This window comes from Ananas comosus, linkage group 24 (assembly GCF_001540865.1).
Source record: "Ananas comosus cultivar F153 linkage group 24, ASM154086v1, whole genome shotgun sequence".
NCBI lineage: Eukaryota > Viridiplantae > Streptophyta > Magnoliopsida > Poales > Bromeliaceae > Ananas > Ananas comosus.
Window position 1 is genome coordinate 6,722,482 of NC_033644.1, and position 14,494 is coordinate 6,736,975.

The following is a 14,494-nucleotide window of genomic DNA, read 5'->3' on the forward strand; positions in this document are numbered from 1 at the left end:
CACATTAGCTGGAGCTTCTTGTTGAATTTGCTTCTGATACGAGGTTTTGGGGATCGTTGGTGCGGGTGGATCAACACACTGCTGTAGTCTTCCTCCATTGCGATACTTCTCAACGGGGTTCCAGGAAATACCTTCAACTGCAAGCGAGGACTGCGCCAAGATGACCCCCTATCTCCGCTCCTTTTTATCCTTTGCGTCGATGTCCTTTTCAAAATGCTGCACAGGGCAGTAGATTCAAATGCCATTTCCGCGGTGGGGATTGGAAACCTAAAGGTGCATACTCTACAATTTGCCGACGACACGCTCATGTTCTTCGATGGTTCTCTACGAATGGCCGCAGCTATCAAGCTAATCTTGGATGGCTTCTCCGAGAACTCTGGCCTCAACATCAACTATAACAAGAGTGCTATAATTCCTATTAATCTGTCACAGGAACAATCTTCAGCCTTGTCTTCCTCCTTGGGATGCTCCACACAGGACTTCCCTTTCACGTATCTTGGGCTACCACTTACTCCTAAACCTTTGTCAAAGTCGGAGTATTTGCCGCTAATTGAGAAGATCGATAAGAGGCTGGCAGGTTGGAAAGAAAAGTCTCTTTCCAAAGGAGGGCGGCTCGTCCTTCTCAACTGTGACACCCCAATAGTCCCACATCGGATGGAAATGGGATTGTCATTGGGTTTATAAGAGACTCAGACACTAGTAATAATAATTGAGCTTAAGCATTTTGGGCCGATGGTTGGGCCCAACAAGTTATTGTTGCTAGTGGGCTGAGTTGTTACATTTGGTATCAGAGCCGGTTCACCAGCCAGAAAAGTGTGGCGGGTATCGGCTGAGCCAGGGTCTAGATGACGGGCTAGCAATACGAGTCTCACATCACCTGGTGCTCTTGGGATGTGTGTGATTGGACTGACGAGGACGTCAGGGCCTTAACGGGGGGAGTCTGTGACACCCCAATAGTCCTACATCGGATGGGAATGGGGTTGTCATTGGGTTTATAAGAGACTTAGACACTAGTAATAATAACTGGGCTTAAGCATTTTGGGCCAGTGGTTGGGCTGAATGAGTTATTGTTGCTAGTGGGCTGGGTTGTTACATCAACTCGGTCCTTTCTACCATTCCCACTTACTTCTCCTCGGTTTTCCAGCTGCCGATCTGGGTTCAAAAAGCCATTGACAAAATCCGTAGAGGTTTATTTTGGAGAGGCAAGAAATTACATAACGGATTCCATTGTCTTATAAAGTGGGAAAATGTGTGTCGCCCCAAACTTTTCGGCGGTATTGGCATTAGAAATCTGAAATGCATGAACTCCGCCCTCTTAATGAGGGCTCTTTGGAGGTTCCATAAGCGTCGTCATTACTATGGGTCCAGCTTCTAAGGCAAAAACACTACAAGCGTAATCCGCTCTCATCTAGCAGTAGGATCCCCGCTGGATGCTCCCCCCCTATTTGGAAGGCCCTTATCAATTTGGCACCACCTTTCTTCATTTCTACAACTTTCCTACAGGCTAACGGGAATTTTACCTCTTTCTGGCATTCTCGTTGGTGCGAGGAAACCACCCTACATGCCGACTTCCCTCACTTGTATGCTGCGGCACGCCTGAAACAAGCGTCGGTCAAGGAATGGATTTCAAGGTATGCTCAGCGGCTTAATCGGGGCTTCACGTCTCCGCTAAATGAGGATGGTCATATTGAACTACAATGCTTCTCTAATCTCGTCGCTAATACATCCCTATCTAGCGAGGAGGATTCGATTGTTTGGAGATGGAGAAGAGATGGGAAATTCACAGTCCACAGTGCTTACAACTTTCTTATTTTTGGGGGAGTCGTAGATCGTTCGATCTCTTATCTTTGGAAACTAAAAGAACCCCTCAGGATCAAGTTTTTTCTTTGGCTGGCCTCAAGGAATAGGGTTCTAATAGCGAAGATTTTGTCCAAGCGTGGCTGGCAGGGACCGTCGATTTGTGCTCTATGTTGCATGAATGAAGAAAAGCTGGAACACTTACTGTTTGAATGCACGTTCACAGTGAACCTGTGGACAAATCTACTACATGGCATACCAAACACTACGCACACTCTGTTAAATCAACCTGGAGATCTTTCGGCCAGATGGAATCGAGATAGGAAATCACAATCGGGACAAGCTAAAATTATCTTCGATCTCTACTTCGCTGCGACTTGTTGGGAAATTAGGAAAGAAAGAAACTCTAGAATCTTTGACAACCGAGAAGTGGGATGTGGGGAAGTGGGTAACAAAGTCTTTTCCTCTGTTATTCTCTGGAACTCAACTCTGTGTAGATAGTGAGCAACGAGGGTGTGCCCACTCTTTCGCGCTCTACTATCCATGATTGGTGTACTTTCTCAAATAGGACCCCCCCCCTGTTTAATCAAAAAAAAAAAAAGAAAAAAAGAAAAGTGTGATCAAATTTCTAAAATGATTCTAGATTCAGAATTCAAATTATTTTTTCAAAATAAGGTAAATCATCTTGTAATTAAACTATGTGAGTTTGTCATGAATGCCAAGACTTTTTAAAGAGAAAAAAAAAACTCTTAACTTACAATCACACATAAAAATCTTTAAATGTAAGAAGCTATCAGTAGATATTTTATTCCGACATTCAAACATAGTTTTTAAATATTTAGTGATATGCTATTGAGTATAAAAATTTTCTATTGCGGTAAAAAGCTAAGTATGCGATCAAATGTCTAGAATGGAATAGCATATTTAGCATTCAGATCTTTTTTCCAAAACGGGATAAAGCATCTTATTAGTAAATAATACTATTCTAACAAATTATGGATGCCGAGACCCTTTACAAAACAAAAATCAAACTTCAAAATTTTATTAGACAAGAAAATTTTCACACCAAATAAGTTTTTATTCTGACATCCGAATAAAACCTAAGACACTATTTGAATGTCAGAATAAATTATCCAAGAATAACATATTTGGCATAAGAATTTTCTAGCATTATTGGAAGTAGGAAGTTTGATTTGTTAAGTTTTTGAAAGGTCTTGATATCCGTGATTTAATAGAATTGCATATTTCGCCTATGAAATGATTTATCTTATTCTTCAAAAAATAACTTTAATGCTGAATATGGTATTTTATTCTAAATATTTAAATCACACTTCTCATTTGGACGATGTAGAAATTTTTTAAGTAAATCAAAATAATATACTGAATAAAATATTTATGCATCCAAATAAAGTTTAATAGTTTTAATAGGAATGCTGAGATTTTTATCCGAACCTAATTGAGCAGATTTAATCGATACCAAACTGTTATAGTTTCAATTGTTGGAAAATCTTTCAGATCTTTTATTACAATACTCTTTAAAAATAACTCGAAAATTCAATTTAAGCTATAGAAAAATTCCGAAATAAAATTAAACAAAAATATTGTAAAGATAAGGTTTAGATAAGGCCTGTGAATCGAGGCGTGCAGAGCACTGTTCTAGAAGCGAAATTGCCCCTCCACGTGCGAGGCTTCCCGGCAATTACTCCTAGCGATACAATGACCACGTTCAACCCCGTCAGCACTCTTTCAAGATGGTGCAAGATGAATCCAACCAGCTTCAGATCCAGCAACAAAAACTCGGCGAAAATTAATAGCGAGAAAGTAGAAAAAGACGAGAGGGTTTAGGTATGCTCGGGTTATTATTATTTATAAACTCGTGCAACCTCGCCCCATATTTATAATCAAAGGCGGGAATCTTGTTCTATCGCGTTAAATCCGAATAGAACAAGATAAGTCTAAGATTATATGAAAAAGATTAGGATTAGAATAAAGACAAAGATAAGGATTAAAATAAAGATAAAATCGAAAAATAAAATCTTAACAAGTTTTAAATCACAAAACATCCAATAACCCAATAAAATCCAATATTCTCCCACATGATTTAAAACTTGAAATAAAGAAAGTAAATAAACTGAAATTCAAAATAATTCAAAAGATTGCTGGATTTTTTATACCATGCATTCGGTAAAGGTACATTTCGGGTTTGAACCTTCACTTAGCGCTTGTCAATGTACATCCGAGGGCACGATGGTGGACTATGCCTTGAACCAGGGCCGGTGAGTCAGATTTCCACGAACAGCACACTTGGTACAGCTGTTTAGGTTCTAAGGGGGTGAGCCTTTTATGGCCATGCACTAGTATCGCTTCGTATGTATTTTAGGGAACCGCCATCTTCCCATAGTCGCGGCCTCACGACTCCACACATATAGTAGGTCCTCAAAGGGTATCTGCAAGGTCACACCCTGCCATATAGGTCTTGGAGCCATTCAAAGCCAACGCCCTTCCTGTCTACTTGCAGATATGAGAACTGTCGCCATAGGGATGAGGATATAAAAACAGTGCTCCTCACAGCTACCTGTTCGACTTGTTTCTACCCATTGAACCTGCAACAGGTTGGGTTGCCGTCGCCGGTAACTTCTATTGTGGGCTAAGCCCCATCCCCCTCGATGATTCTAGGATCACTGTCCTAGATAATCCTTTCGTAAGCTGATCAGCCAAATTCTTTGTAGATTTCACAAATTCCAATCCAATCACATTTTTCTTCAAATTTTGCCGAATGAACTTATGTCTCCCTTTCATGAATCTATTCATCTTCGTCTCCGCATTCTCTTGGGCACACTTATCTATCGCAGATCTACAGTCACAATGAATACATATAGGTGCTAAAGGTCACTCCATAAGTGGTAAATCATAAAGAAACACTCTAATCCACTTAGCTTCTGCTACAGTTGTATCCAAAGCTATAAGTTCAGATTCCATAGTACTTCTAGCAATCAAAAATTGCTTAGTTGATTTTCAAGAAACAGCTGCTCCTCCTAGAAGAAAAACAAAGCCAGTAGTAGACTTTATATCAGCAGTATCACTAATCCAATTAGTATCACTATATCCTTCCAATACTGCAGGAAAACCAGTATAATGTAATCCATAAGAAACAGTCCCCTTCAGATATCTCAAAACTCTTTCTAAGGCATTCCAATGCTCTCTATTTGGATTATGGGTATATCTCCTCAATTGGTTAACAGCATAAGCCAAATCAGGTCTAGTGTAATCCACCAAATATCCTAAGGATCCAATGATCTGTGAATATCTATTTTGTCCAATTGGATCTCCTCTATTCTTTTCAAGATGCACACTAGATTCATAAGGTGTTATTACAGGTTTAAAATCAAAGTATTCAAACTTTTTCAATAACTGTTCACTGTAGTGGGATTGGCTCATAATAATTTCTTTCGATTTTCTAATAATTTTCATGTTGAGAATAACTTCTGCTTGCCCAAGATCTTTCATATCAAAATTTTCATTTAATAATTTATTCACATCATATATCACATTCATATTAGCACCAAAAATCAAGATATCATCAACATATAAGTATAAAATCACTATCTGTCCATCATACTCCTTCGAATACACACATTCATCAGACATGTTCACATGAAAACCATTTGATACAACCAAAGAATCAAGTTTTAAATGCCATTGCTTAGGAGCTTGCTTAAGTCCATATAAAGATCGATTCAATTTGCACACTTTATTCTCATGCCCAGAAACTATAAAACCTTCAGATTGTTTCATATAAATCTCTTCATCCAAATCACCATTCAAAAATGCTGTCTAAACATCTATTTGATGAACAATCAAATTATGGATAGAGGTCAAGGCAATTAACACTCTAATAGAAGTAATCCTAGCAACAGGAGTATAGTCATCAAAATAATCTACCTCAGGCTTCTGTGCAAATCCTTGTGCCACTAATCTAGCCTTATACTTATCTACAGATCTATCGGGTCTCAACTTCTTCTTAAAAATACATCTACAACCTATAGGCTAACATTCTAAAGGTAAATTAGTCAACTCCCAATTATGATTCTGTAGAATAGACTGCATCTCCGGATTCAATAATAGTATTGTAAGAAATCTCACTAATTTCAGAATTCACCACCAGAAAACTATTTGCATTGCTATCTTGTGCATAACCCACAAAAACTGTATCCACAGTCTTAGGCACAATCTTTCTCTTCTGATTCTCAGGTATCTTCACTTTAGCTAGGCACCTCCAAACTTTAAAATAATTCAGATTAGGCTTCCTACCTTTCCAAAGTTCATAGGGAGACACATTAGAATTCATGTGGGGAATTCTATACAAAATCACACATGCAAAAATCAAAGCTTTCCCCCACAAGTTCTCGGGTGCGTCTGAACTAATAATCATCGAATTCACCATATCCATCAAAGTCCTATTTTTACGTTCAGCAACTCTATTAGATTGAGGTGTAAAAGGAGCAGTCACTTGATGCACAATTCCAAATTCTAGATAGAAAGCAGTCATCTCATATGAAGTATATTCACCACCTCGATTAGACCTCAAAATCTTGATTTTCTTATCTAATTGATTTTCAACTTTCGCCTTATAAATTTTGAATCTGCTTAAAACCTCACCTTTAGATTTGATCAAATAAATATAACAATATTTTGAATGATCATCTATAAATGTTACAAAATATTTACTTCCACCTCTACTAGGTCTACTTCCATCACAAACATCACTGTGCACCAATTCTAAAAGATCGCAATCTCTATCCACAGATTTAAATAGTTTCCTAGCCTTTTTAGCTTGCACACATATTTCACATTTATGATCAGGTAAATCAGATTTATGAATCAAATCAAGATGCATCAATCTTTTGATAGTATAAAAATTCACATGTCCAAATCTTTCATGCCAAATATTAGGAGAAGTAACATTCATAAAAGGAGAAGATACAGATAATTTAAATAAACCATCACTCAAAAATCTTTTTTCGATAAAATTCACTCCTTTTATTATAACTATTCTATTACATTCAAAAACTAACTTAAAACCCTGCTGAACTAAAAGAGAACCACTAATCAAATTCTTCCTAAGGTCGGGAACATGGTGGACTCCGTGCAAGGTTAAGATCATTTGCACGGTTCGATCAAGAGGGTGGCAACATATCTATAAGAGCGGCAACTAAAAAAACTTTCATCAAGATCTACATCACTAGATCTAAGCTGCTCAACTATATGCTCAAAATCATGAAGCTGGTTAGACATGGACTTATTATCTACCAATTTAAATCAGATCAGACGACCGGTATCTCTTCTGGGTAGGATCAACTTGACCATACTTATTTTCTAAGAATGTCCAAAGTTTCCTATCTGTCATAGCACTACAGTAGATGTCATATAATTTGTCAGATAGAGTACTAAGAATTAGGTAATTAAACAGTGAATGATTGATATATATATTATAATGGATAATCATTATTTATTTTAAATGAACTAACATAAACAGAATATATAAGAAAAATTTAGTGGCTAGAAGTCAAAAAAATTTAGTACGTCCTTGAAAGCTCAAAAATAATTAAATACCGCTCGCATCGCTTGTGACGACTTTTACCACTATTTTATCTTATTGGAGGAAGAAAATTCTAAAACAGTTTTGAGTTTCCAAAGCATTAATTGAAGATTGCATATTTGGACATTGCAAATCATGGCCGAGGCCCGAGGAGACTGTTTGCCCTGGCTTGGTTAATTTTGGAGAAGCATAATTTCATGTTGTACGAAAAATAGTAACAAGTGTTTTATACAAATTCGGTAAACAGCTTTAGAATTTCAAAAAAGTAACAGTAAGATATTCTATATTTTATTCAAAGAGTTTTCGAAATATTTATTAATTTATAAAAAAAACATATTTTAATAGCTACAATAAAAATAATAAAAGAAACAGAAAGATTAAATTAATTAAAAATTTCGCTTCTAGATTGTTGGAAAATCCTTCAGATCTTTTATTACAATACTCTTTAAAAACAACTCGAAAATTCAATTTAAGCTATAGAAAAATTCCGAAACAAAATTAAACAAAAATATTGTAAAGATAAGATTTAGATAAAGCCTGTGGATCGAAGCGTGCAGAGTACTGTCCTAGAATCGAAATTGTCCCTCTACGTGCGAGGCTTCCCGGCAATTACTCTTAACGATACAACGATCACGTTCCACTCCGTCGGCACGCTTTTAAGGTGGCGCAAGATGAACCCAACCAGCTTCAGATCTAGCAACAAAAACTCGGCGAAAATTAATAGCGAGAAAGTAGAAAAAGACGAGAGGGTTTAGGTATACTTGGGTTATTATTATTTATAAACTCGTGCAAACTCGCCCAATATTTATAATCAAAGGCGAGAATCTTATTCTATCGCGTTAAATCCGAATAGAACAAGATAAGTCTAAAATTATATGAAAAAGATTAGAATTAAAATAAAGATAAAGATAAGGATTAAAATAAAGATAAAATCGAAAAATAAAATCCTATCAAGTTTTAAATCACAAAATATCGAATAACCCAATAAAATCCAATATATCAGTTACATGTGTAAAAAATAAAAACCCGACGGATTCGAGTTTGGTTATGATTTTTATCTATCCCCGACACTTAACCTAAATCCAAACCCAAACCAAATCTAGACCGAATTTATATTATATATTAAACATAGAAATTTAGATTTGTATTTTGAAAATTTTGATTTGAGTACATGATATGTTTTAAAATTTAGTAAGGAGAAATAATTGCATTCCGTGTCGAATTTTTTGCTTGTTTTGTTGGGTTCAGTTTTGATTATGAAATTTTAAAATCTGACGAGCTCGGATTTTCGGTACTCAGATTTGGGTTCAATTTTTTTTTAAAAAAAATCTGTCTTGAATTGGACCCATTGACATATGTAGTTTGGCAATTATTTTTTGTAAAATTTTGGGTAGCCCTAAAATTTAGTAGAGGACTGAAGTCCCTGAACCAATTACAGAGTACCAACTAATTAATCTGGTAGTGACGTTTCCCCAGTGGAGTGAGTGGATCACTGCAATTATTAGCAACTTTTTCATTTATTAATCATCACCCATTTGTCCACTAAAATACTAGGTACAAAATTAAGGCATTAAATATTCTCTTTTAAGTTTTTAGTATTTAAATAAAGAAATACTAGCTGTATGTATGGTGCAAATTACATATTTTTAGAATAAATTATACCAATGTTCTGCAACCTTATTTCTTTTTTCTTTTTTTTTTTTAATTAGGTTCCGGACCTTTTTATTTATCAATTATGTTCTCAATCTTTAGAAATTATTTCAATTGAATCTTTACTGTCAATTTTTCGTTAGAACTAACAGAAGTGGCACATGGGCATTGACCTGCAATTAGGGGTGTCAACAAACCGGACACGAGCGAGTTGGGCCGGCACCCGGCCCGTTAAAATATCGACTCGAAAAATTCAGCTCGTGTTCGGCTCGTTTATTAATGAGCCAAACCCGAGCCAACTCATGAATAACAAATTAAAAGAATTCAAAAGGATATATACAGAAAATAAATTTTGTATATCTTATAAATTAGATTTTGATGTAATTGTTGAAGTTTTACATATAAATAATTTTTTTATAATATGTTGAGCTTTATATTTAGATTGGGCTAAAAATTAAATAATGAAAACTTATATTATATATATAATTATCTATATCTATACTATATATAAAGGTGTATAGGAATGACAGACGGAGTAAAAAAAAAGGAATAAAAAAATATTCTTTATGAACGGTTATGATTAATTTGTTAAAAAATATTTCAAATAAAAACAAACAATTATAATTAATATGTTAAAAAATAGCATTCCTATCAATCAATTTAAATTAAAATTAAAAATGAGAAATAAAGGAATATTTTCTATGACCGGTTATAATTCATTTTCTAAAAAATATCTCAAATAAGAACGAATGTTATGATCAGTCTTTTAAAAATAGTATTTTTATTCATCTATAAATCAATCCTACGAATGGTTGTACATGAGAAGAACTTTATGGCTTAAGACTTATATATATAGGTTTAATTTTATAGGACAAAATTAAATAAGACTAGGATTTTAGCAAAATTTGAACAATGTGAAAAAAATGTATAAAACAATCATTTATCATATGTTTTAAAATGCTTTATATTATATACTATATAAACAACCGCTTATCTCTAAAACTATGAAATACAAGCAAGTAAACCCGTGCATGCACGGAGTTTAAAACATAATAATTGAGAGATGTGGTGTTACAGCAATATAATTGGTTAATGAATGAAGTTTTATATTAATATTTTAAAGTATTTTTACATTTTTATGAAATCTAATATTATATTCGGAGATAGAAAAATATTTAGAATTAGCAAGCTTTTATAAAAGAATATAAATATACTATAAGATGCTTAAATGTTTGGCAAGCAAAAATATAAAATAAATTAAGCAGGCAAATAAATATTAAAATATTAGATTTTGTAATTTTTGCTTTTAAATTATAAAAGAGAATATTGATTTTTAGGGAAATGTAATAGCAACAATACGATCATGACAATATGATATGAAATACCAAAAGATGTTAATTCATACTGAAATAAAATAATATAATATATATAACATAGTCATTTCTTCTTGATCCGTTTTGCCGAAAATATCTCTCCTGTTGTCTCATCTTGTTTGCATCCAATAATTTGTCCATCTTTATTGTACAGATATTTTTCTTTGTCTTCATTCTCCATTAGTAGTTTCTTATCCTACGCTGTGTGGATGAAAATAAAGCAATTTATTTGAAAAATAAGAGACAATCAAGCATATTAAACTTCAAATTATATAAATACCTTGTTTACCTTGGTAGGATGCAAATTTAGAGAATTTACATCATTTTTGAAAATTTTTGATACAGTAAATGTTTGGCTTGGATCTTTTAAATTGAAATTACTGAGACGAATTTGGAAGACATAACTTTTTCCTTCAACCATCTTTATAGTCTTTGAAATTGAATTATCATTTGATTCCTGTAGGTAAAGAACAATTCTGTTTATGTTAGTCATGCTTGCCCATAAGGAAGTGAGAAAAAAAAGAAGAAGAAATATTTACCTTAGAAGAAGAACCAATAATGGAACTAACCGTATCTTTAATTAATTTTTCTGCCTCTCGATCAAAGACAACAAAAGTTGTCGATCCACTTTCGTCCTTTACCAGCAGATGCAACTTGTATCTAGGATAAAGTTAGAAATAAAAACTGATCAAATAATGCAATTTTTTATATGTATAGACATTCACATTGATCTTTCACCTGATCTTCTATCCAAGGGGCTTATTCGCGAACCTGGAAAAAAAAAATCATATATAGTTGATAACAGTGAGAAAATAATGACATTTAATTGAATAAACCTCACAATGAAGGAAAAAGGGAAAAATATATGTAACCGTCATTCAGTTAAGGGGGAAAAAAAAAAATCCAAACATGGTTGATAGCCGAGGTGGGCGGCGAGGTGGGCCGACGTGGGCGGCAGGTGGGCGGGAGAGGTGGTACAGTCACCATTTGTAAATTGTATAAATATTTGAAATTTGAAATAAACTTGCCTCTAGTTGAAGATGATGTATAATGGTGGAAAATAAATCTGCCTCCACCTATTATACATATAGTTGATAACATTGAGAAAATAATGACATTTAATTGAATAAGCCTCACAATGAAGGAAAAAGGGAAAAATATATGTAACCGTCATTCAATTAAGGGGGAAAAAAACAATCCAAACATGGTTGATGGCCGAGGTGGGCGGCGAGGTGGGCCGACGTGGGCGGCAGGTGGGCGGGAGAGATGGTACAGTCACCATTTGTAAATTGTATAAGTATAAGAGAAAATTCATCATATTTGAAAAAAAAAAAAAGAAAAATAAAACCTAGAACACAAATTTAATTTTGGAAGTTGGATAGGCTAAAAAATTAATTAGGCCCTACAACACAATTTTAGATTTAGCAACATAGGAACTATCGGATTCGGTGAGTGAGGGCAGAGGTCGCTGCAACATCGGCGCGGCGGTGGAAACGCCATATTCGATGATATTAGAGGATGATTAGAGAAAGTGCTTGCACATGGGGGAGATTGGGGGTGGATGCAGATTGGGAGAAAAAGGAAGAAGAAGACTCTAGAAAATTTATTATTATAATACCTATTGAATAGAATAAAATATTAAAAGAAATTATGGATTAAAGGATTATATCCAATATGTTTTAATAAAAATATTTATTTTTATAAAAAAAGCAAGTAGGTGAAAATAAAAGAGCATCACCATTAGTTAACAATTATTATATTTTATTAATTTATTTTTTATAAAATAAGTCAAGCTATTTAGTATAAGCAAAAAAATATCAAATTAGTTTGGTACGTGTAGTTATGATTTATTCTAATTACATAAAANTGTTTGGCAAGCAAAAATATAAAATAAATTAAGCAGGCAAATAAATATTAAAATATTAGATTTTGTAATTTTTGCTTTTAAATTATAAAAGAGAATATTGATTTTTAGGGAAATGTAATAGCAACAATACGATCATGACAATATGATATGAAATACCAAAAGATGTTAATTCACACTGAAATAAAATAATATAATATATATAACATAGTCATTTCTTCTTGATCCGCTTTGTCGAAAATATCTCTCCTGTTGCCTCATCTTGTTTGCACCCAATAATTTGTCCATCTTTATTGTATAGATATTTTTCTTTGTCTTCATTCTCTATTAGTAGTTTCTTATCCTACGTTGTGTTGATGAAAATAAAGCAAATTATTTGAAGAATAAGAGACAATCAAGCGTATTAAACTTCAAAGTATATAAATACCTTGTTTACCTTGGCAGGATGCAAATTTAGAGAATTTATATCATTTTCAAAAAATTTTGATACAGTAAATGTTTGGCTTGCATCTTTTAAATTGAAATCATTGAGACGAATTTGGAAGACATAACTTTTTCCTTCAACCATCTTTATAGCCTTTGGAATTGAATTATCATTTGATTCTTGTCGGTAAAGAACAATTCTGTTTATGTTAGTCATGCTTGCCCATAAGGAAGTGAGGAAAAAAAAAAAAGATGAAATATTTCCCTTAGAAGAAGAACAAATAATGGAACTAACCGTATCTTTAGTTAATTTTTCTGCCTCTCGATCAAAGACAACAAAAGTTGCCGATCCACTTTCGTCCTTTACCAGCAGATGCAACTTGTATCTAGGATAAAGTTAGAAATAAAAACTGATCAAATAATGCAAATTTTTTTATGTATAGACATTTACATTGATCTTTCACCTGATCTTCTCTCCAAGGGGCTTATTCGCGAACCTGGAAAAAAAAAAATCATATATACATTACTAATCGATAAAATTTGTACGCATAACTATTTTTTGAAATTTGAAATAAACTTGCCTCTAGTTGAAGATGGTGTATAATGGTGGAAAGTAAATCTGCCTCCACCTATTACACATATAGTTGATAACAGTGAGAAAATAATGACATTTAATTGAATAAGCCTCACAATGAAGGAAAAAGGAAAAAATATATGTAACCGTCATTCAGTTAAGGGGAAAAAAAAAAAAAATCCAAACATGGTTGATGGCCGAAGTGGGCGGCGAGGTGGGCCGACGTGGGTGGCAGGTGGGCGGGAGAGGTGGTACGGTCACCATTTGTAAATTGTATAAGTATAAGAGAAAATTCATCATATTTGAAAAAAAAAAAAGGAAAATAAAACCCAGAACACAAATTTAATTTTGGAAGTTGGATAGGCTAAAAAATTAATTAGGCCCTACAACACAATTTTAGATTTAGCAACATAGGAACTACCGGATTCGGTGAGTGAGGGCGGAGGTCGCGGCAACATTGGGGACGGCAGTGGAAACGCCATATTCGATGGTATTATTAGAGGATGATTAGAGAAAGTGCTTGCACATGGGGGAGATTGGGGGTGGATGCAGATTGGGGGAAAAAGAAAGAAGAAGACTTTAGAAAATTTATTATTATAATACCTATTGACTAGAATAAAATATTAAAAGAAATTATGGATTAAAGGATTATATCCAATATGTTTTAATAAAAATATTTATTTTTATAAAAAAAGCAAGTAGGTGAAAATAAAAGAGCATCACCATTAGTTAACAATTATTATATTTTATTAATTTATGTTTTATAAAATAAGTAAAGCTATTTAGTATAAGCAAAAAAAAATCAAATTAGTTTGGTACGTGTAGTTATGATTTATTCTAATTACATAAAAGATGAAAATATTAAAAAAAATATGAAATAAAGATATATCATATATATCATATATATACACATGACATGTTGCACATTGGAACTCATACCATGTGGCACATTAGAACTTCCTATGTAAGTGCGCCACGTGGCATCATGTGGTTCAATTGGAACAATGCTTTCAAAATTATATATATAATAAATATAATATATATATGATTATAAAATGGCATTCTTATATTCGATATTCAACAAATGAATTTGGTACAACCTGTTGTTGGTGAGTCTAGACTTAGTCTCTCTTTGTAGTGTCATTTTCTACTTAAGATTTTTAAGAAAAATTGCTAAGAAAAATTGCGCTTAAATGCATGTTTCTAAGTGGTGA

At 33.7% G+C, this 14,494-nt stretch overlaps 1 long non-coding RNA gene across 1 annotated transcript; it reads right to left on the reverse strand.

The window, feature by feature from the left end:
* Window positions 7,799-13,205, reverse strand: LOC109728844. Its single transcript, XR_002221135.1, has 3 exons — window positions 13,171-13,205; window positions 13,002-13,092; window positions 7,799-8,089 (listed from the first exon to the last, which is right to left on the reverse strand). It is a non-coding gene; the product is annotated as an uncharacterized LOC109728844 (long non-coding RNA).